Source organism: Heterocephalus glaber, unplaced genomic scaffold (assembly GCF_053883595.1).
Source record: "Heterocephalus glaber isolate CG9 unplaced genomic scaffold, H.glaber_assembly_v1.0 deba00001444, whole genome shotgun sequence".
NCBI lineage: Eukaryota > Metazoa > Chordata > Mammalia > Rodentia > Bathyergidae > Heterocephalus > Heterocephalus glaber.
Genome location: NW_028258297.1, coordinates 24,490,487 through 24,512,753, shown reverse-complemented (window position 1 = coordinate 24,512,753; position 22,267 = coordinate 24,490,487). Strand labels below are relative to the sequence as shown.

The window sequence follows — 22,267 nt, the reverse complement described above, 5'->3', positions numbered from 1 at the left end:
AGTACGCTTCTGTTATTATCACTGTTGGGGACAGTATTGTGACTCAGGGTGTGGTACAGTCTTCTTTGGGGTAATGTGCAGATTTTGCCTCTAAATTGCTCTCTCTGCTCAGTTATAGGAGTCTTTTCAGCAAGGAGCTGACTTAACTGTTCTCAGCTTTATCTCCACAAATCTCAATTTCCTCACAAGGAGGACATTAGGGTAGGTTCCAAGCTCATTAGAGGAACTGTAAACTCCTTCTAGAGCTTTCTCACAATCAGAGAACCAAATAATGTCGGAGCCAGAGTCCTTAGAGATCATTTAGCCTAAAAGGACATTCATCAGATGAAAAAAAAAAAATGAAGGGACTTACAGATTATGGTGCCAGAACTACTGGCAGTGTAGAGGAAAAGCCGTCCTCTAAGCCCCGATGCAGCACTCTCGCTATCTACCAGGGCTTTTCAGGTATTATGTACTTTACTTCTCTCTCTCTCTCTCTCTCTCTCCCCCTACCTATCATCTGTCTATCATCTCTCTCTCTATCTCTGTCTATCGATCTGTCTGTCTTTGTTTGTCTACCGTTCTATTTATCAGCCTATCTGTCTAGTCTAGCTCATTATCTGAATCTTCTCCCATTAAATCTTTCACAGATCCACAGTTTATGAAGAAGGAAAGCTGATCTGCTCTGGCTGAAGTGGGTGGAAGAGGCGCTGTGGCCTTTTGGTTCCCTCTTTAGCTGCCCTCGAGACTGCCCACATTATCTTATCACTACAAGTATGTGTTTCTTTGACATGGTTTCAAACTCTTTTTTTTTTTTTTAACCCGTATTCCTAGTTAGAAATTTTGAAGCTATTCTTACAAGGAGGTGTTGACTAATATTCTCCACATGGAGCTTTGTAAGTGGTGAGGATTTTGGACAGATCACCCTGAATTTTGTCTTTCCTAGGAGCCCGAGACCAGCTTGAGCTTGTAATACCAGACAAGATTCAGTAGAGAGGGAAGAACCCAAAAGCAATGAGTCCCATGGCCTCTTTCATCAACCCAAATATTTCTATCCTTGGCTTACGACACCCGAAGATCAAGTTCCAAATATTCCATTTAATTTCCTTGGCTTCTGTATTTATTCAGCTACAACCAGGCTGAAAGGGGTTTTGGTATCAAAAGTCTGCCAAGAAAAGACTGTTTTACTGAACTTTGTTGCCCAGCTTTGGAGACATTTTAGGTTCAGATAAGGTTGTGGATAGCCTGTCACTGCTTTCTACATGCTGTTCGGAATGAATCAAACTCTGCCACTTTCTGAGAGTTCTTGGTTAAATTGTAGCAATAAAAGAGGGACATTCCTGATTTTACAGCCAAACTTTCCCAAGAGCTGTCTGTGCTTCTTTCCCTTCCTCTCAGCCACGTACTTCTCTTTACCTACAGCTCAGGTAGAAAAGATGGTCTTAACCCCTTTGAAGACTCTGCCTGCTGAGCATCAGCTTATTCTATGGTTGTTCACTTGACAAGGTGAGGAAAAGTTTTTGCCTTAATTTCCTAACTTCTGTTTGCTATTAAATCACCAAGCTCCATCCAGTCAGTTGAGCTTTCTACTGTAGGGGTTATGATGACAGCTATGTGTGTAGTTTTTTTCCTATCTCAGATGGCCACATGCTGTGTGCGTGTGTGTGTGTGTGTAAGGACAAAGGGCAAATTTAGGAGCTCTATTGTTGTCTAAACTCCATGAGGTCAGGAAACATATCTACCATATTTACATAGTCAACACTCAGCAAATACTGTATTGGTTAAAGGAATGAATGAATGTTGCCATAGTGTGTCAGTACATTGTGTTAATCAGCTTCCCACCACTAAAGCAAACACATGAGATAATCAGCTTGTAAAGAGACAAAGTTTATTTTGGCTCACATGTTTGGAGGTTTCAGTCCATGGTTGATTTGCCCTGTTGTTTTAAGGCTGCTAGAGGGGCACCACATGGTGACATGAGTAAAACTACTCACTTCATGGTTAGTATGCTAGCTTTCCATTATGTGACAAAACACCTGAGGCCAAAAACTTATAGAAAAAGGTTTATTTTGGCTCATGGTTTTAATCCATGGTCAGTTGGCCCTGTTGCTTTTGAGCTTGTGACGAGGTCATACATTATAGTGGGAGTGGAGGAGAAATGTGCTCATCTTATGATGCCACAAAGGAGATAGATAGTTAGCTAGCTAGTAAGATAGAGATAGAGGAAGAGGGAGAGAGAGAGAGAGAGAGAGAGAGAGAGAGAGAGAGAGAGAGAGAGAGATGGAAGGGCCAGTTTTCCCCTGTCTTCCTCGAGGGCATTCCCCCAATGACCTAACTTCCTCTAATTAGGTGTCACTTCCTAAAGATTCTGTCATTTCTCAATTGTGCCAGGAGCTGACCAAGTCTTTAACAATGGGCCTTTGGAGGCATGCAAGATCCAAACCATAGCAGCACAGCTTTTCTTCCATCTCAGAGCTAGAAAGTGGACCAAGCTGTGAGATCTAGGACGCGTACTTCAATAGATTACCTGTCTGTAGGGCTACTCTTTAGTTCAGGAGGTCACTTATGCTTTGAAGGATCTTGGGGCTATTGACATCCAAAATAATCCCATAGATGCTGGATCAACAGTCCAGCATTTTAGGCTAATTCATTTGTGTCTTGAATGTTATTTGTTCAGCAGTAGTTCCATATGAAAATGCTGATGTTATTCATGAGACACCACTGTTGGATGTACTGGTAAGATGGAACAGCAAGGTCCAGTAGACAGAGCATTGGATTTGGAGTCTGATGGCCTTGAGTCCCAATTTTGATTCTATCACTTATCATTTGTGTAATGTGGACAGGTTCTTTGACCTCTCTCAGTGGGTGCCTTACCTGTACACTCCCAAACTCATGGGCATTAAATGATATTGTGATGTAAACTTATATCAACCCATGGAAGACACACACATAACAGGAGGTTTCCCCTTTTTCTTCTCCTTTTTAAGGGTCAGATCCCACAGAAGAGGCTGGGTGGGATGTGATGGTGGAGAGAACAGAGGACGGTGAGAATGAATCTTTCCATAGATTAAAAAATTTGGAACTAGTCCCACTGACTAATATTGACTGAATGGCATTTAAAAACAATAACAGGGAAATAAGAGACTTTGTCTAGTTGCATTGTTTCATCGGAACAATCTAATAGGGTTCATAGAGTGCCATTGTGCAGATTTCAAAAGGAGTATCAGCCTTCTAGGCATACAGCTTGCCAATCAGTCTGTGCTTTTGGGCACAGTTGGAAAAAAGTCATTTCTTCTTGGCAGAGGCAGCTCTGAGCCAGGGTGCACAGCTTAGCAGAAGCAGAGGCCTGGTGTGAGGCCCCATCTGTACCCTCGGCCACTCACTTGACCCTGTGCTGTGAACTTCCTGACTCACCATAGAGGATGGGTGTGCTAACCAAAGGGACAACAATCGGAGGCAAACTTGGGCTGAGTCATTAAATGTTGTAGAAATTGGTGGAGGAAACCTACTAATTAAGTCAGAAGACCTGGTTCAAATCAGCTCCACTCCTCACTCTAATGCAGAGCAGATTAAGGAGACAGATAAGCACAGTAACCTCACTTTCTTCTCTAGAAAACAGTGATCAGAATATCACGTTAGTTGCCTGTTGTGGAATAACAAATTACTCCAAAATTACTCTAAAATTCAACAGCTGAAGCATTTATTTGTCGCATGGTTTTTGGGGGTTGGGAGTGTAGTAGTGGATTCACTGGTTGATTCTGGCCCAGGATTTCTCATAAGGTCATTGTCAGATGTTGGTTCAATTAGTAGAGTACAATATATCAACAGAACAAAACCCACACAGCCCACGGTTATCTTAGGAGATACAGAAAAAGCACCTGGCAAATCCTATGCACTTTCATCATCAAAACATTGAACTAACCAGGAGGAGAGAATTACCTCAACATGGTGAAGGGTATCGATAAAAAACCTACCACTAACATCATATTAATGATGAAAGACTGGATGCTTTCCTCTGAAAAGCAGAATCAAGAATGTTGTTCTTACCTCTTATTCAGCATTGTGGATCTAGCCTGAGGAATTAGAAAAGAAACAAAAGCTATTCAGATTAGAGAGATCCAAAATCAACTGTATTCAAAGGCACCATGATTTTCTATACAGGAAATCTTGAGGAATCCACCATAAAAACCCTATTAGAACCAATAAATGAATTAAACAAGACTGTAGATTGCAAAATTAATATACAAAAATCCAGGACTGAGGGTACAGCTCAGTGGGGTAGAGCACTTGCCTAACACATGTGAAGCCCTGGGTTCAATCCCCAGTACAGTGACAACCAAACAAAGCAATCCCCCAAATCTAGTGCATTTCTATACACTTTCATCAATTCCATTTATAATAGTGTCGAATATAATAAAATATTTAGGAATAAATTTGACAAAAGAAGTACAAAACTTATACTCTGAAAAGTACAAAATACTGTTGAGAGAAACTGAACAAGATCTAGATAAACGGAAACCATCCCATGTTCTTGGACCAGAAGACTCAATACTATGAACATGGCAATATTCCTCAAACTGATCTATAGATGAAATCCCCATCAGATTCTCTGCTGGCTTCTTTGTAGAAATTGACAAACTGACTTATAAATTCATATGGAATTTCAAGGGTCTAGAATAGCCAAAAAAATCTTGAAAAAGAAAGATAAAGTTGGAGGATTCACACATTAGGTGATTTCAAAACTTAGTATAAAACAGTAATCAAGACAATGGAGTACTGACCTAATGGTAGAGATATATATAGATCTATGGACTAGAATTGAGAGTCCAGAAATATACCCATGTATCTATGAATAACTGATTTTCAAAAGGGTGCAAATAAATTTAAGGGAGGGGGGAGAGCAGTTTTTTCAACAAATAGTGTGGGAACCACTGGATATCTATAAGCAAAAGAATGAAGTTGGATCTCTGTCTCACATCATATACAAAAGTTAATTCAAAATGGATCAGTGACCGAAAACTATTAGAAGAAAACATAGGGGCGAATTTGCATGACTTCGGATTTGGCAATAGAGTTTTTGATAAGACACCAAAACATAAAGCCAAAAGAAAGAAGCAGACAAACTGAACTTTATCAGAATTCAAATATTTCATTTTCAAGTGATGTTATTAAAAAGGTAAAAGGACAATGTACAAAATGAAAGGAAATATTTGCAAATAATTTAATAAGAGATTGTATCTTGAATGTCTAAAGAACACTTACAACTCAATAATGCAAACTCTAAAAAATGGGGAAAAGATCTCACAGACATTTCTCCAAAGAAGGTATACAAATTGCCAATAACACATGAAAAGACACTTGACGCCATAAATCATCAGGAAAATGTGAATCAAAACCACAAAGAGATCCTACTCCATATTATTCAGAATGACTAGACTCAAAAAGTCACATGTGGGGTGGGGATTTAGCTCAGTGGTTCTGCCGGCTGCCTCGCAAGTGCAAGGACCCGAGTTCGATCCCTGGTACCAAAAAAAAAAAAAGTCACATATAACAAGTGTGATAGAGTATGTGGAAGAATCAGAACCCTTATATACTCTTGGTGGGGATGTAAAGTGGTGCAGCCACTTTGGAAAACAGGCTGAAATTTCCTTAAATGGCTAAGTGTAGTTATTTTATGATCCAGAAATCCATTCTAGGTGTACACCCAAGAGCAGTTAGATCATATCCATACAAAAAGTTGTATATAACTGTTTATAGCAGCCATAGTCATAGTAGCCCAAAGTTGAAAATAATCCAAGTGTCCATGAACAGATGAGTGAATAAACAAGATGTGTACACACATAGTGGAATGTTATTCAGCCATAAAATAAAATCAAGTTCTATACATGCTACAACATGGATGAACTTTGACCATATTCTGCTAAATATGAGATATTAGTCACAAAATATTACCTGCTATTTGAATTTATTTATATGAAAGGTTCACAAGTGGCAATTGTATAGAGACAAATCTGAAAGCAATTTAAAGGTTGTTCAGGGCTTGCAGAACTGGGGAAACAAGGAGATGATAGCTAAAGAGTATGGGTTTCATTTTGTCATGAGGAAAATATTCTAAATTTGACCACAATGATTGTTGTACACGTGTATGAATATACTGAAAACTGAATTATACCCTCTTAGTGGGCAAAGTATATGGTACGTGAATTATATTTCAATACAGTTGTTGTTTAAAAAACTATGTTGAGAGTGGCTGCAGTTATTTGAAGATTCGATAGGGTATGGAGGGTCTACTCCTGAGTTGCTCTCCCTGCTGTCAAGAAGATGATTTCCTCATTATGTGGATTTCCCCATTGGGCCATTGAATATCCTCCCAAAATGGCAGACCCAAGAGAGAGTGAGGTGAAAGCTGTAATATATATATATATATATATATATATATATATATATATATATATAAATATATATTTTTATATATATATATATATATTTTTTGGTACTGGGGATCGAACTCAGGACCTTGTGCTTTCGAGGTAGGCGGCTGAACCACTGAGCTAAATCCCCGGCCCAGTCGAAATATCTTTTATGACCTAACATTGGGAGGCATGCGCCATCATTTCAGTAACATCCTACTGGCTGTACAGGACAGCACTACTCAATGTAGTAGAAGGCTCTGAATACCAGGAGGTGAGAGCCATTTGAAGCTACTTGGATGCTGGCTACCACAAATACCTGCCTCCTTGGGTAGCTTTCATTATCAAATAAGACAATGATATAAAACATTTTGTGGATTTTAATCTATTATATATATTCATCTTATTATTGACCTGGATTAATTGTCCAAAGCAAAATGCTGTTTATTATTGGTGTTTATTATTTTGTTTTTGCTCAGAATTCCTATATTGTCTGGAAATTCTGCAAGTATTAAAGTACATTTTTTTTTTTGGCAGCGGGGATCGAACTCTGGTCCTTGCGCTTGCGCAGCAGGCGGCGAAACCACTGAGCTAAATCCCCAGCCCTAAAGTACATTTTTGAGACTATGGGCATTCAATTGGCAGGAGGAAGTATAGATGTGAGAGAAAGCCAGGTAGGTTTAGGATTTACCAGGACGGAGACCCAAAGGATCACTTTTAGCTCAGTCTTGTTGCCCTGCTTGTCGACGCAGCCCTTCCGTTGTCTCCTCACAGCTTTATTACAGCAGGCTCAAAACAGGCAACAGGGTATGTGGAGAAATTAACAGAGAAGGGGAAAAGAAACTCAGTTGGGACCGGAGAAGGAACACTCGATTTCCCTGGGTGGCTGACCAGGACAGGCACTTGGCACCCTCGCTTGTGTGGAGTTTGGCTCAGCTTCAGGCCAGCCCTGGGGTGCGGTTTCAGACAGGATGGAGATGAGGGTGTGGCCGGACTGCAGCCAGATGTCTGTGCACCACCAGCTCCCGCCCCTTGCGGCCACCTCTCCCTCCCATGTTTATGGCTTCAGAAACAACACTCTTCCCCCTTGGAAGCCCAGGACGGCGGTGGATTTCTGGCAGTCTTCCGAGGTCCGCTGACTAGGACTGCCACACAGGCGGCAAGTGGAGTCCAGGCTCAATTTTATATGTTCCACAAGTGAAGGGCCGAAGCTGGTTATCCAGATCAGTGGTCCTCAACCTTTTTGGCGCTGGGGACTGGTTTCATGGAAGACAATTTTGGGTGGGGAGATGATTTCAAGATGATTCAAAGGGATGTGAAGCCTAGGTCCCTCCCACATGCAGTTCACATGCAAGGTTCACACTCTAGGAGAATCTAGCAGGAGGCCGAGCTCAGGTAAGGCCAGCTATAAATACAGCTGCTATAAATACAAAGGAAGCTTTCCTTGGTCTCCGCTGCTCACCGCCAGCTGTACAGCCCGGTCCCTGACTGGTACCAGTCTGTGGGCGGTTTTGGGGCCTCTGATCTGGATGTTTGCCTTGCTTAACCTGGACGATTCCTTCTGCCTTTCTGAGCCTGGTGCTTTCTCTGTTCTCAGGACTCTCTTAGGAGGGGCCCGGTCTCTCAATCATCGAGTCTCAGTTTATTCCCTCACCTGCCCAAGTATTCTTTTTCTTAATTTTATAAATGCTCACTAGAGTGTCAGAGGTTCCAGAATGTCCAGGGCCCTTGTTTAATCGTCGCTGGGACCTGGGATGTAGGTAAGGCCGTCATTCTCCGGAGGCTGAGGAAATGGGTACAGATTGGTCGAGATGTTTATCTGGCAGCACACAGTGAGGAACTGGCTTCCAATCCTGGGTTCTCTGGGCTTCCTCCTGCCTCTCCATCTTTTCTTCAGCTCCAGACACTAGGCTTTCCCTTAACCTATGGTGTCTCTGCTCTTTCTCTGCTACAAGCAGTCCATATAGAAACATATTTGTACAGGCTGTGGAGGCCACACTCCCTAAACACTTTCTTCTGGGTTTGGTCATTCCCAGAGTTCCTATCTAGTCTCTTAGAAATAAATGAAAAGGCAGAGTGAATGTTAGGACTAACCAGAGACCACCACTTCAAGGTGAACTTACAGTAACTCGTGATTAAAGTCAGGTCTGCTAGAAATGGTGACACATGCCTGTAATCCCAGGACTCAGGAGGCTGAGGCAGGAGGATCACTGCAAGTTCCAGGCCAGCCTGGGCTACATAGTGAGTTCAAGATCAGCCTAAACTACATAGTGAGACCCTTCCAAAAGAAAGAAAAAGAAAAGAAAGAAAGAAGGAAAGAAGGAAGGAAGAAAGGAAGGAAAGGAATTTTCCTCCCAGGGGGTATGGGGAGACTAGAGGCTAGGCTTTATGTAGAGATTTAATCAGTCTTGTGTCTTGTGACTCTCCTTAGCTCCAGCACATATTATCACAGTTATTCATGTCCTTGTTGAATTTAACTGAATTGTAACCAATGCTTTGTTTTGTTTTGTTTTGTTTTCCCCTCCAGGAAACCTATTCTACAAGGGAAGTACATTTAAATGAAATCCTCCCTCCCTTTCCCTCTTCTTCCCCCTTTTCTTTTCTCCTTCCTTCCCCCAGCTCTTTTTTCTCTTTTTTTCCTCCTCACCTCTTTCTATAGCTCTATAACATTTATGTAGAATGTTACCATTTTTCAGAGCTGTAAGCCCCTTCCAGGGAAGTGCATTTACCTAAGGAATCTCTGCCAAATAATCTCCTTTGATCTGTAAGTTTCACCACTTTTACCCACAATGCATATCAGACATAAACAATCATTAATTCATTCCATGGGAAAATCTTAAGGTCTGTTCTACTTTATTTTCCCATTTTCTGCATTAAAAAGCATTATTCATAGTCTTCCACTCCCACTCCAATGAACACAGTCTCTAGTTTTCTGTGGGTGACCTGAGAGGATTCCTGAACAGATGTTTAGGGAATTAGTTTTTAGCATCCATAGATTTGTGGCTGTCTTTAGTAGTGGCTACCTGAGTGCTTGACTCCTCCCACTATCTTATTTTTTCTCATTCAGTTCAATTCTATTACCTAAATGAACACTTCTAATTTCTGAGAATGTACTTTCTTACAGTGATGGGAAGCTGCTTGATACCCAGAGATCTCAAAATTAGTTAGATTGTGTTATATACCAACAATTCTGTTCTTGACCTCCTCAGGGGTTTTAAAGAACTTTAGAAAGGTGTATTCAGTGATTAGTCTCAAGAATATGATATGGATAGAGTCCCTTGGCCAACCTCTATAATTTTCTTTGAACAATTTACTCACAGCTCTACAATGCCAAATGCAACAGCCCAGCCCAGCAATTCCTGCTTATTTCTGCTTGGAAAAGACATGGCATTGAAAGGATGTAAAATTAGTTCTCAGAGCGCCTTAGGAGACATAACCTTTCATGGCAGGTGGTAGAGAGATCATTCCTGATAGATATACATGCTCAAGGCTGTATTCGGGAATTTAAGCTTGGCAGCCTAGTTAAAAGCGACCATACATTGGTGTACAATGAACTGCATGATGCCCATGACAGGAAGGGAGACAACCTATTGGAGAAAAAGGGTGAATATCAACCTTGTGGTTTCCAATAGCTTAAAGGACCCCCAAGGAGGACTTTTTAAAAAGCAAAGGAGTCCAAGAGAGGGCCAGGGATTTAGCTCAGTGGTACCATGCCTGCCTGGCATGCACAAGTCCTGAGTTCGAAGTATGGAACTTCCCAGTATGGAAGAAAAAAAAAAGGAAGTCCAAGAAAACTGTTTGTTCCATAAGAAAACAATACAGTTCTAATAACATAAGTAAGAATAGTCTTGATACTGGAAGGTAGGGAAAGGAAGATTATTAAATTAACTTGGCAAGGCCAAGAGTTAATTTGAAATGAGCTCAGAAGTAGAAGGTTTGCCAGGCTACCAGTGAGAAGAATGGAAAAATATTGAAATAAATTGCCCAGAAAACTAGAAAAGCTAAAGCAAATAATAAAATGCAACCAGCAAAGGATGTAAAGAGGAAAAAATACAATGCATTATTTAAATACTTAAGACATAAATGAGACCTATAGAAAAACATTACTTTTCATAAGTGAAAAAAGAAAGCTAAAAATATAGGATGGTTTAATGCCAAAATTCAAAATGATTTTAAGTTATGAAAGTAATTTCTTACATCTAATTTTTCTGTTCATAAGTAACAATTTTGTATGAATTTTAAAAATATTTCAGTGCATTTTCTTCAAGACCTGAGCTATATAGCACTTGAAATGTGGTTAATTTAAACTGAAAAGTCCAGTAAGCATAAAAAACAGACTGGATTATAAGGATTTGATAAAAATATCTCAATAATAATTTTATATTGATTATGTGTTGAATTATTATATTTTGGCTACTTATGTAAATAGACTAGAAAAGGATCATCCTGAAGTTAATAATTAAACTAGGAGTAAATTTTCATTTTTAGTTAGAAAGATTGTGATTTTTTTCAACTTGAAATGTAAAAATTACAAATAAAATTTTATTGTAAATTTAAAAAATAAAATTTAAATCATACTTGTAGTTTTATACCAATTCTTAGAAGAAAATATCACTAAAAAAGATTTGGGGTGGCATAGAAGGACAGTTTTTCCAAAGAAAATGAAAGCTTAATACTCCATCTTCTACTTCACATTTGATTTTTCTTGTAACACAATCCCAAAGAGGAACATTTGCACAAAGATGTTTGATGGGTTTGTCAATTTTCTCAATGGCCTCTCCTAATACTTTTTTGGGGGGGAGTACTGGGGATCGAACTTGGGACCTTGCATTTTTGAGGCAGGTGTCAGAACCACTGAGCTAAATCCCCGGCCCTGTCCTAATACTTTAATACTCAAATTCTTCTTTTTGCACTGCTCATCTTGCAGTCATCCCTTTTGGTTTTCTGTCCAATTTTTTACTGACCTAACTCTCCAGATTCTTATTCACTAGTGGCTATGTTTGTGATTTGTGCAGCTACCAAACTCCCTCATTCCTTCATGAAATCTTGCAACTCTGGAGACTTGGATAACAAGTATCCCTGTATGTATTTCTACAGCTGATAACACTGTAACATAGCTTTGCACCTTGTACTGGAACTGATCATTGTGTCGCAGGTATTTTTCAGTATCTCTAAGAATTCTTTAGAAACATCATCTTAAGTGATTGGCTACATAAAACTCTCTCATGGATAAATAAAACCTTTATAATTTATAGAATCACTTCCTTACTATTGGATGACTGTTTTCTTTCTTTTTCTCTTTTTCTATTATAAACAATGTAGCAAATAACTTCTCTGAACATAAATCCTTATTACAGTCCTGGCTTTGTTTCTGACAGATACCTAGAAGTTTCATTAATTACAAGGTAAAAAATCATGTATGTCTGTGTACAAACTGCCAAAGAGTTTCTTGAATATTAGTAGTCATTTGTAATCTTAGCAACAGTGTATGCCCTCATCATATCTTTGCCAACACTGAGTATTGCAAAGATTATAAAAATATTTTTGATAATCTAATATGTCAAAATGATATATATATATATATATTGATTTATTGGTACCGGAGATTGAACTCAGGTCCTTGCGCTTGTGCAGCAGGCGGCGAAAGCACTGAGCTAAATCCCTGGCCCTATATATATTTATTTTTAAGTTGAGTTTCTTTGATGATGACTTAAGGATGCTGATTAACTAGTAATATTTCATTTTCTGTGATTTCTCTGTTCATGTTACTTTTTCATTTATTGGTGGTGCATTTTGTGTACTTAATTTGTAAAAGGCTCAGTGTGCTAACTCTAACACAGGTTTGTCCAAACCTTGGTGCATGACCTGCATGCAGCCCTAGAAGTTAGTAATGTGGCCCCACAAGGTCATAAGCTTTTAATATTATTATATGGTTCTTAGCAATATTTTTCACTACTCAATTGTGTGGTGCTTGTGCACAAACTAGCAGTGCCTTGGTGCAGTGCTAACTCTGCCTCCTGGTGCTGCACCCTGCCCCAGTCCAATATGTGCAGTTTCTGGATCATCCCAAAGTCAAAATGACCGTTAAAGTAAACATTTTGAATTGATTCAGGATATCAGGCAGTGGATCTAAAGACACAAAAGAAGACTTCCAGAAGTGCTTCAGAAAGTGGCAAGAATGATGGGATAAGTGTGTTGGAAGTGAGGGGGAGAATTTTGAGGGAGGATTAATGGCAATCTGTCTTCTACTATAATACGTATTTTTATTTAAACACATACCATATATTTTTGATTATACCTTGCATGCACCTAAAATATTGTCTTACTGATTTGTTAGTTCAGTGTTTTCATATCTATAATAGTTTACTTTTTAAAGGTTAATCAAGTTTATAAGTTTTAATATAAAGCTAATAGTTTTTATCTTGTTCAAGAAAATCTCTACTCTGTGGTTATGAGGATACTCTCCCAATTTTCTCCTAAAATCTGTGAAGTTTTCTTTCCAAATTTTTGTTATTCATTTTGAAATTTATGTGTGAGACTAGTGGGAAGGGGGAGATAAAATATGAATACTCAATTTTATGAGGAGCATTTATTAAATAACTACTTTGTCCGTTGATTTTCTAAGGTCATTTTTTTCCAAGATCAAATTTCAGTTTATATGGGAGTTGAGTTTTGAGCACCCTGCCCTGTTATCTTGGTTTATCTGTCCATCTTTTACTAATATTCTCTATCTTTATAATTTTGGTTTATAAAAAGATTTGATCTCGGTACAGCGAGCTTTGACCTTTGCTTTATTTATCTGCTTCAGGAGAATCTTGGCTATTATCAAGCTTTTTCTCTTCCATGTGAATTTTACATATTTAAAATAAATATGTAAATGAAATAATATTCCTTTCATAGATTTATTTAGGGAGAATTAATGTCCTTTCAATATTGAGTCTTCTATCCATGTACATGTTTCATTTCTCTATTTATTCAGATATTTGTTGCATTATTGTAATTTTCTCAATAAATGTTTTCACAAAATATTTATTAGATTTCTAGACCTTGTACAATTTTTGTTAACTTTGTAAGAGGAATTTTTTCATTATGTTTTCTCTTACTTATCAGCTACTTAAATATATATTGATCATTAACATTTTTATTGAGGTAATTTCTGTCATACAATTTAACAATTTAAAATGTACTATTCAATGGTTATTAGTTTAGTATATTCAGAAATACGTGCAATCACTTTCAAGGTGAATTTTATTTTCATTTATTTGTTATGGTTTGTGCTTAGCCTTGTGTGTGCTAAGCCCTGACACTGAGCTGCACCCCACTCTTGCATGGTAGATTTTGGAACATGTTTATGACATGAAGAAACACAGTATTCTATAGTCATCCCTCATCCTTGTGTCCTCTCCACCTCCTCCAGCCCCAGACATTCACTAATCTATTTTCTGACTTTCCATGCATTTCTTTTCTATACTTTTGTATGAATGCAATCATCTACTATGCAGTCTTTTGTGATTGGCTTACTTCATTTAGCATAATTTTTAAATGCTTTTTCATGTTGGAGCATGTATCAGTACATTCCCTTTTAAAGTTAAATAATAATTCCATTGTGTGGATACACTCCATTGATTTTTATATATTGATTTTGCTTCTAATAACAAGGCTGAATGCTTTTATTGATTTCAGTGGCACTAGTTTTCTATGTAGATTTTCTACAGATAAACCTGTCTTCTGGCAGTAGGGATAGTTGTTTAAATTCCTTTTTCACTTTTTTATACTTCCTTTTCTAATCTTTCTCTTCTTTCATTGATTGGCAGTTCCAGTCCTGAATGGAAATGCTGAAACAAACATCCTTGTCTTATGTTTGACTTTAAAGTAATTGCTTTTAAGGTTTTATGATCAAATATGATGTTGTCTATAATACTGTATCTTGGTGGGCATACTTTTTGGATTAAGAACATCCTATTTGATTCTTAATAAAATTATTTCATTACAAAATTAAATTTTGGCTATTTTACATCTATTAGGATGATCCAATTTTCCCCCTTTCATTTGTTAGTATGGTCTTTAAAAGATTTTTCTGATGTTGAATTCTATTTGATTAAATGGTTCCGCAGCAATATTCAACATCTTAAAATCATTCAACATTATAGATTGGATACTTATTTTATCAGGCACTGTGCTGAGTGCAGAAATACAAAGATAAGTGACACATGGTCCCTTTCTTCTAAAAGTCTACCATTTCCTTAGAAAAGTAAGAGAAGATGAAGGGGCAGGTGAGTAACAAGTATTCAGTGTTCACATTGTACCAAGTACTCTTTTAGATACTTCAGGAATATATTTTGATTTAGTTCTCCAACAACTCTGCAAGTACAATTTTGTAGATTACACATCGGAAGCTTCCAGAATTAATGATTTGCTCAAAACCAGGAATCAAAGCAAGACTTTCCAGCTCCAAAGCCCAGGCTCTTGCAATACGGCAGTGACAAGTGCCATGGTTGTCGAGCATGGAGAGTCATTTCGTTAAGGTGGCCAGGAGCTTTATGAAACCAGAAAATATAGCTTTACATGATCCTCTCAATGGTGAGCAGGCATAACAGAGAGAGGAGCAATGGATCGCCAGCAAGGAGCATGGGGGAAGAGATCAAAGGCACAAAGAGTCAGGAAAGCCCAAGATAACCCAGGGACCAAAGGGTAGATCAGTTAACTGTGATGCATGAATTGTGTAAGATGGGGTTGCAGAGTAAATCTAGAGACACAGATTTGGAGAACCAGCCCATGAAAATTCTTGTGATGGAATGCAGCATAGATTGGGGTAAGAAAATATAGGCTCTCAGATGGGAGGCTATTGCTGCCATCAGGGTGAGCATAGCAAGAATGCTTCACTTGCTCTTCATTCATCTTAGGATGGAGTCCAGCCAAAGAACTTGCCCTGATCAGCCAGGCCTGATGAGAACAGTCCCTTTCCTCTCCAGCCTTGTCTTGCCCCATGGCCTCTTAGCTCCAGCCTCCTTGGCCCCTCCCAGTGTTTGGACTCTCCTATGCTCCCTCTGACCGAGTCTTTGAATAAATTGCTGCATCAGTAAGCAACTTTCTTCTTCCTCTCGGCAGGCCACATCCATTTGTCTAGTAAACTCCTACTCAGGCTTCCTGTCTCATCCTTCCTGTGTTCTTCTTTTTCAGGGTACTCATTTCAATTTTAGTCATATATGATATTCATTTGTGTTTTCTTGAACAATGCGTGTCCCTTCTGGGAAGCTATAAATTCTATTGTAGGAATGGACGGTCTGTGTTCTTTTTTGTTTACCTAGTTCTTAACACAAAGACTGGCTCAGAGTACACTCTCAGTACATATTTATTAAAGGAATGATTTATATGAACTAGGGAAGGTGACATGGGGAGGAACAGAATGCAAAGGTTTTAGAAAGAGCTAACTGACTCAGGGATTGACTAAACGTGGGAACAAGACAGGTGGAGGAATTAGGAATGGATCTCAAGTGTGAACCTTAAATGATAATGAGAGAAGTTAGACTGTTAACAGAAAGAGAAAATCTAGAAGGTTGGTAAATTTAATTTTAGATATATCAAATCGCTATGAAGATCCCAAGGAAAACCATATCCAACAGGCATTTGGTGGTCAGGGTAGTCCTATACAGAGATAGAGATTTTGGACATACTTTCAAAATGGAACAACCATCCATTTAAGAAAGTGGGTGTAATTAACAAGGGAAAGAGAATAGACCAGTGAAGGCTTTGGGAACTGAGTCTTACAGATAGCTGTGTTAAAAGGAGGCAGTACAAGGCAGAGAAGCTGATAATAGTGAGGTGGAGGTAGAAATGGAGACATGAGAGTTGTACTGTGGCAGAAGCCAGTGGCGAGTGGATTCCACTGAGCGCAGAATCTGTACTGCATGGGAAGAATGAGCATTGACCTTAAATTAGGTGTTGACCTTCAGACAGTTCCTAGGTGACTGGGGAGTAAAGTTTCTGTAGAACACGAGGTGGGACAAAATACCAGTTTTAGAAAAAGAAGAGGTTGCCAGTATAGAGCACTGATTTAAGCGCGACAATGCAAAGAAATAAAATCTGGATTCTAAACAGGGCAAACAGTAGAAGGAACATTAAGGAATGTGTCTCAAATTCTTAGATGCCTGAGTGTGTTTGTACGCAGAAGGGGAAAGTCTGTAAGGAGGGTTATGATTTGCTTTTGGCTGAGGGCAGGGAACTGGGGAGGGTCAGCCATACTTGTGAAGAGAGGAGGGTTCTGGAAGAAGTGATGCAGCTCTGTCAATAGGATGCTCCCTCTTGTACTGCAGGGGGCTGGTGTTGAGATGGAGAGGAAGGCCAAGGTTAGGTAGGTCTGCTGACTGCCTGGGGCTCACGGAGTGCTTGAAGGAAGTGGAGTAAGAGAGATTCAGGCTCAGACCCCCAGCATTCTCCATTTGTACAAGCTCAGACTGGGAGGAGGCATGAGTTCTTGCCCTGGAGCGATCTACCTGTCTGCCAGGCCCGGAGTGACACAGCCTCTTTAAAATGCTCCAGAAGCCATGAGAATCAAAAAGAGAAGCGGGTGGGGAGAAGCAGTTTCAGGGGCTGACAGAGCATCGCACCTGGGATTGTGTGTGCAGGAGGCCCCAGCGTGACCTCTCTGAGTGCTGTGGGAAGAGGCGCTTGCTTTCCTGTATACACAGGTGGGAAATCAGTTTCCACCCCCAGCCCCGCCTCCTGTCCAGCCCTTCCTCCAGTGCCCTCCCTGCGGCTGTGAACTCTTCTGCATGGCTAAGCCGAGGGCACTGGAAGCCCGGCATAAAAATCACCTGACATATGCTTTCCTAGCAATTCAAAAGGGCTTTCCCAAAATATGATCTCATTTCATTCTCACGGCGCCACAGTATTGTCCCTAATTTAAAGTCTGCCAATCAAGAAATGCCTTGCGGGAGACCATGCAGCTAGGACATACTTAGGTCTTCAATTTGAAAGCCAGGTACTTTTAACCATTTTGCTTTATTTACACCTGACCTGTCTGCTTTGGTGGTGAGGTGTGTCTACACTTGATTAATCCACTTGGGTGGTGAGGGGGTGAACCCTGGGATTGGGGAGATGAATGGAAAAGTAGCTGCCTGGTAAAAGTGGATGGCAAGAAGCCTGTATTTGCCATGAGCCCGACTTTGCCAAGGGGTGGGGGCACTTCCTCCTGTGGGCCACGAAGCCAACCCTATTTCTGCTAGAAGGAACAGATTGTGTATATCAACTGAAGATGTCATGGAAATAGAAGCAGAGCCTGCATCTGATAATGGTAGTGGGGGTTGGGACATGGACAGGAGGGGAAAATGTCTATGACTCTACCTGCCTGGCTTGAAACCAGAGGGAAACAGCCTACTTCCTTCTTGTTCTCCTTGGATGTGTGTGGATCCACTCCCAGGTGAAGGTCACTGACCAGGTTTGTGACCCTGGGCAAGTCCCTTCATCTTCTGGGCTTGGGCTTCCTTTCCTGGAGAATGACGTGGTTGGCTAGATGATTGCTGAGGTCTGAGTAACTAGCATAGTCTCCAAGTTCATGACTGTGAAGAACTGGAGATCATTAGAGCAGCAAGAGAAGAATTTCTTTCTGGGGACTTCTTGTCTGAGTTTTTTTTTTTCCTTTCTTTCCCACAGGGGCAGTAAAAACACTAATAGGTCTGTGAAAGAACATCATTTTCTTGGGGGCAGCTTATATACTGTGCTATTTGCAAAAGTAACTAATTAGCCAACCAACTAGCTCACTGATCAACAAGGTAATTAACCAACTAACTAACCACCTAACCAACCAACCCAACAAATATCCAACTAATCAACTGCTGACTTTCACCTGAGCAGAGCCAGGGTGCAGGAAAGATGGCTTGCAAACATCCTCTTCCGTGGACAGAGGACAGAGGCTGAAATAAAGCTGCCAATCCTGGAGCTGCAGCTCTAGGCTCCAAGTATGAACCATGATTACACTTGGCCAGCTGGGAAGGTCCGACAGCCAGGCTTTGTCCCTTGGAGGGGACCATTTCCAACTGCCTTTTCCTTAAACTTGGATGGCCGAGCAGCATCCCTGGAGTGGTTCTGACACAAATCTGTAACTTGCCGGGCACAGGCGACTGCAGTTTCACGTGGCCGTGCCAAGTGTGGTGAGAGGCCCCGTGTGCACTTTCAGTCACATGATCTGATGACTCAGGCCCATTCTGGTTCCTGCTTGCCAGAGTATGGGAACTGGGAGGAAAGTGAGAAATGGCTTTGCTATGGTTCTCTGGGAGGGTCCAGGGTTGGGCAACGCCCTGTTGCTATATGGGCTCCCCTGAATCCTGTTATCTAAGCATGAGTGTAATAAAGTTATCATGTAGTCACAGAATTGCCATTTTCAGAGGATGTTTCCTGAGTTCCTGTGTTTTATCCCCTGTCTCCAACAGGAGCAAGCCAAAATCATCCGGAAAGGAAAAAAAAAAATCAACGTTTTACCACTTCCTTTAATGAAATAGCTTGGTATTTTACCTCCCCATCCAGAAATGTTTTCTGTGCTGTCTGACCTGAATCCACCCTGACACATTTCACTGTGATTCTTCTCACTCCGGTAGACAGAGTGGAAAATTCATTCCACAGCAGTAGGAATGTCTAACCCAGAAAGAAGATGCTAATTCTGACTTTATTTCCTCTCCTTTGCCACTTTATAGGCTTTTGTTCTTTCAAATTGGATTTTTTATTTTTTTATTTTTATTTTTTGGTCTTAAGCATTGAACCCAGGGCCTTTGCACTGAGTTACATCCCCAGCCCTTTTTTATTTTTTAATTTTGTGACAGGGTCTCATTAACTCTCTAAGTAGCCGAGGATGATCTCAGACTTGGAATCCTCCTACTCAGCTCTCAGATTAGCTTTGAAAAGTTGCTTCTTTAAGGAATCTTTCACTGTTAAGCCCCTCCTTTCCACAGAAGAGCCAAGAGCACACGCAGAGTTTCTCTCATGCACATGCTCTTGTGGACATGCTATTTTAAAAATTCTTTGAATCCTTTTCAGGGCACAGTGCTCTGTATTTCCAGGTGGGATGGATTCTCTTTAATTCAAATAGGGAGTCCAGAAAAGTGCTGTGGGCTTGGAGTCAGAAGTCAGGGATTTGTTGTTCAACAGCTGTTAATTGAGGCAGCGTCTCCGAGTTGAGAGGCTCAGTTTACAGAATTTTCTGGAAAACAGAAAATGAGGCTTTCACTCTAGGGGTCACTTCTTGGGGACAAATAAAGAAATGCATATAAAAGAACTTAAAATAATTGTTGCCACTTAATAGACCCTTAGATACCAACTTACACACCTTAAGGACAGAACCTCTAAGTTCTATCTCTCCGGTTTTTCTTGATATGGCCTCGCTATGCTGCTCTGTGAGCTTGATGACTACTGTGGTCTGACCGTCTGTCGGGAGCTGAAGACCTGGAATTTGGAAAGGCCTTTGAGCCATTCTGTGGTACACAGGGAGAAGTCCAGACTAAGAATCGGGACTCTGGGAGGTCAAAGGGGATGGGAGAAAAGGATGCTGTGTATTTCTCTGAGCCAGGGAACCAGGTAAGACAGAATCTGTGGAATAAGCAATAGGGGTAAGTAGAAAAACACAGTTTTAGTCCTAAGAGATCATGTCTGGTGCAGGCACATGCAAGACAAAGTGCCGGTGATGTTCCTATTGAAAAAAATCTGTCCCCTGTAATTGCACTTGCTCTTAGAGTTCACCTTTGCACTGTCTTCTCTATATTACTCTGTCACTTCAACAAGTCACTGTTTCTGGGGTGGGGGTGGGGGTTTCTTTGTCCAGTTGCTCATTTTGATTTTCTAGGAGGACCAGATGTTATTGCTGCTGAAATAATTTCTTTTACCCCCCAAATACAGGACCTTTCCTTTGCCTGGTTCCTTGGCATTCTCTTTGCCCCTGGGCCAGAGGTGCTTAAGATAGCTGGGGCCATGCTCAAGTGAGTGCTGGTGATAAGTGTTGACCTGGATCCAGTGTGACTTGAGGGTGCAGTGGGCAGGGATGACTCAGGCTGAGGAAACTACTCCTCAAGGGCTCTAGGGAGGGAAAGAGTGTGGAGTGGGGCATGGGCTTGCAGCCTTGGCATAAGCTAAGCCTGGGTTGATGGAGGACAGGGAGCAGTATGTTTACAGAGGGTGAGGCTCCCTCTTTCTCACCATGCCAAGTGACTGGAGAAATGAGGGAGGGTCGGCAGTGGAAGGTCACTTCCACTGCTCATCTCATTCTTGAGGCAAAGCAGCCCAATATGAGATGCTCATTTATTTTTCTACCACCACTGATTGAATCCCTGGTGGTAAATAAAGGCCTGTGTGTGTGATAATTTTTGTTTTGTGCCACAAAAATAGAGCTAAATTTAACACATCCCTCTGTTTAGAGCACACTGTCCTTAGTGAGTTGTGTAAGGGCATATTCTGGCTCATTTTGGTCTTTGCCATTTGCCTTTCATCCTTGATTTCTACTGCCATTCCCTTTGTTCCTTTTGCTGATGCCCACACTCATCCCTGATGCACATGGTGCACTAATGATGGGACAGCAGGTCTCTATACATGTGCCCCATGGGGGAATGGCTGGGCTACAGGGAATAAGAATACCTAAGTTCACCAAAGACTTCCTCTTTGTTGTCCAAAATGGCAGTGCTGATAAAATATTGTTTCAACATCGCATGAGTGAGCCTATTTATTTCCCTGATTTTTCCCTAGCACTTTGTGTTACTTGGTTTTTGAATCTTTACATACTGGATATTTGTAAGATAGTATATTATTGTTTTTAAATTGGCATTTTTGCTGATTTCTTGGAAGGGTTCATATCTCATTTTGTACTAGGTATTTATTCTCAATATGTTATCTTTTGCTCATTTTTCTTTTTCTTCTTTTTTTTTATATGGGGGATCAAACTCAGGACCTTGTACTTGCCAGGCAGGCACATTTTGGTCATTTTTTTTGGGTTTATTTTTCATATTGATTGGCAGGAGTTTCTTGAATATATTAGATACATAATTATCTATATGTATGGATAATCTCATACTATAATATTATTCTTATCCAATTTTGGAATCAAGATATTTACTAGCCTCACAAAGTGATTGCTATTTTAATTTTTTTTTTTTTTGGTACTGGGGATTAATTTCTATAATGGTTATTTTATCTATGCAAAGTTTCAATTTCTTCTTCTGCTAATATGGACACATTTTACAAATTAAGTATAATGTGTCTAGCTATAGGATGCCCTTTATATTTTATAGCACTTCATAAGTCCTTTCAATTGAAGTCTATGTTTTTTTAATTCAGAGAACTAATATTTATTTCTTTAGGTATACCCCTCTTTCATTAGTTTTATTGTCTTTTTCTGTAGCCTCTGGTGAATCTTCTACTTCTCTACCCCATTATCTGAATTTTCATTTTTGTTCTTTGGAAAAAAGTTAAAATCTATATGGTATGTATTTATTTACTTTTAATTTAATGTAAGTTTCATAGTCTTCCTTTGTATTTATTTCTTTTCTTACTGGAGTATACTTCCAAGAGAATATTAAGAAAGGTTTTACATATGCCCAAAGTAACATTAATTTGCCCTCAAATTTAAAGATAACTTAGTCAGAGTTAAAAGTGTAAATTGGAGCTTGTCTTTTTGCCTTTCTTTCTTTTCTTTTTTTTTGGTATCAGGGATTGAACTCAGGACCTGTGCTTGCAGGTGTGGAGCCACTGAGCTACATGCTTGGCCTGTCTTTTGTCTTTCAACACGGAAAAATATTATTCTTTTGCTCGTCATCCAATGTTGATATTAAAGATTCCTGTTCCACTCCGAGGGATCTGTAGCTTCTCTCTGGAAATCTTTAGAATTGTCATCTTTATTTTGG

At 40.0% G+C, this 22,267-nt stretch overlaps 1 long non-coding RNA gene across 1 annotated transcript in view; it reads left to right on the top strand.

Annotated features, from left to right (window-relative positions):
• Positions 1-21,788, top strand: part of LOC110349431 (uncharacterized) — a 32,637-nt gene extending 10,849 nt beyond the window's left edge. Inside the window, exons 2-4 of the long non-coding RNA XR_002395378.2 lie at positions 630-753; positions 1,402-1,485; positions 18,042-21,788. This is a non-coding gene — a long non-coding RNA (uncharacterized LOC110349431). The remainder of the gene's footprint in view (positions 1-629; positions 754-1,401; positions 1,486-18,041) is intronic.
• The last annotated feature ends 479 nt before the right edge of the window (positions 21,789-22,267 follow it).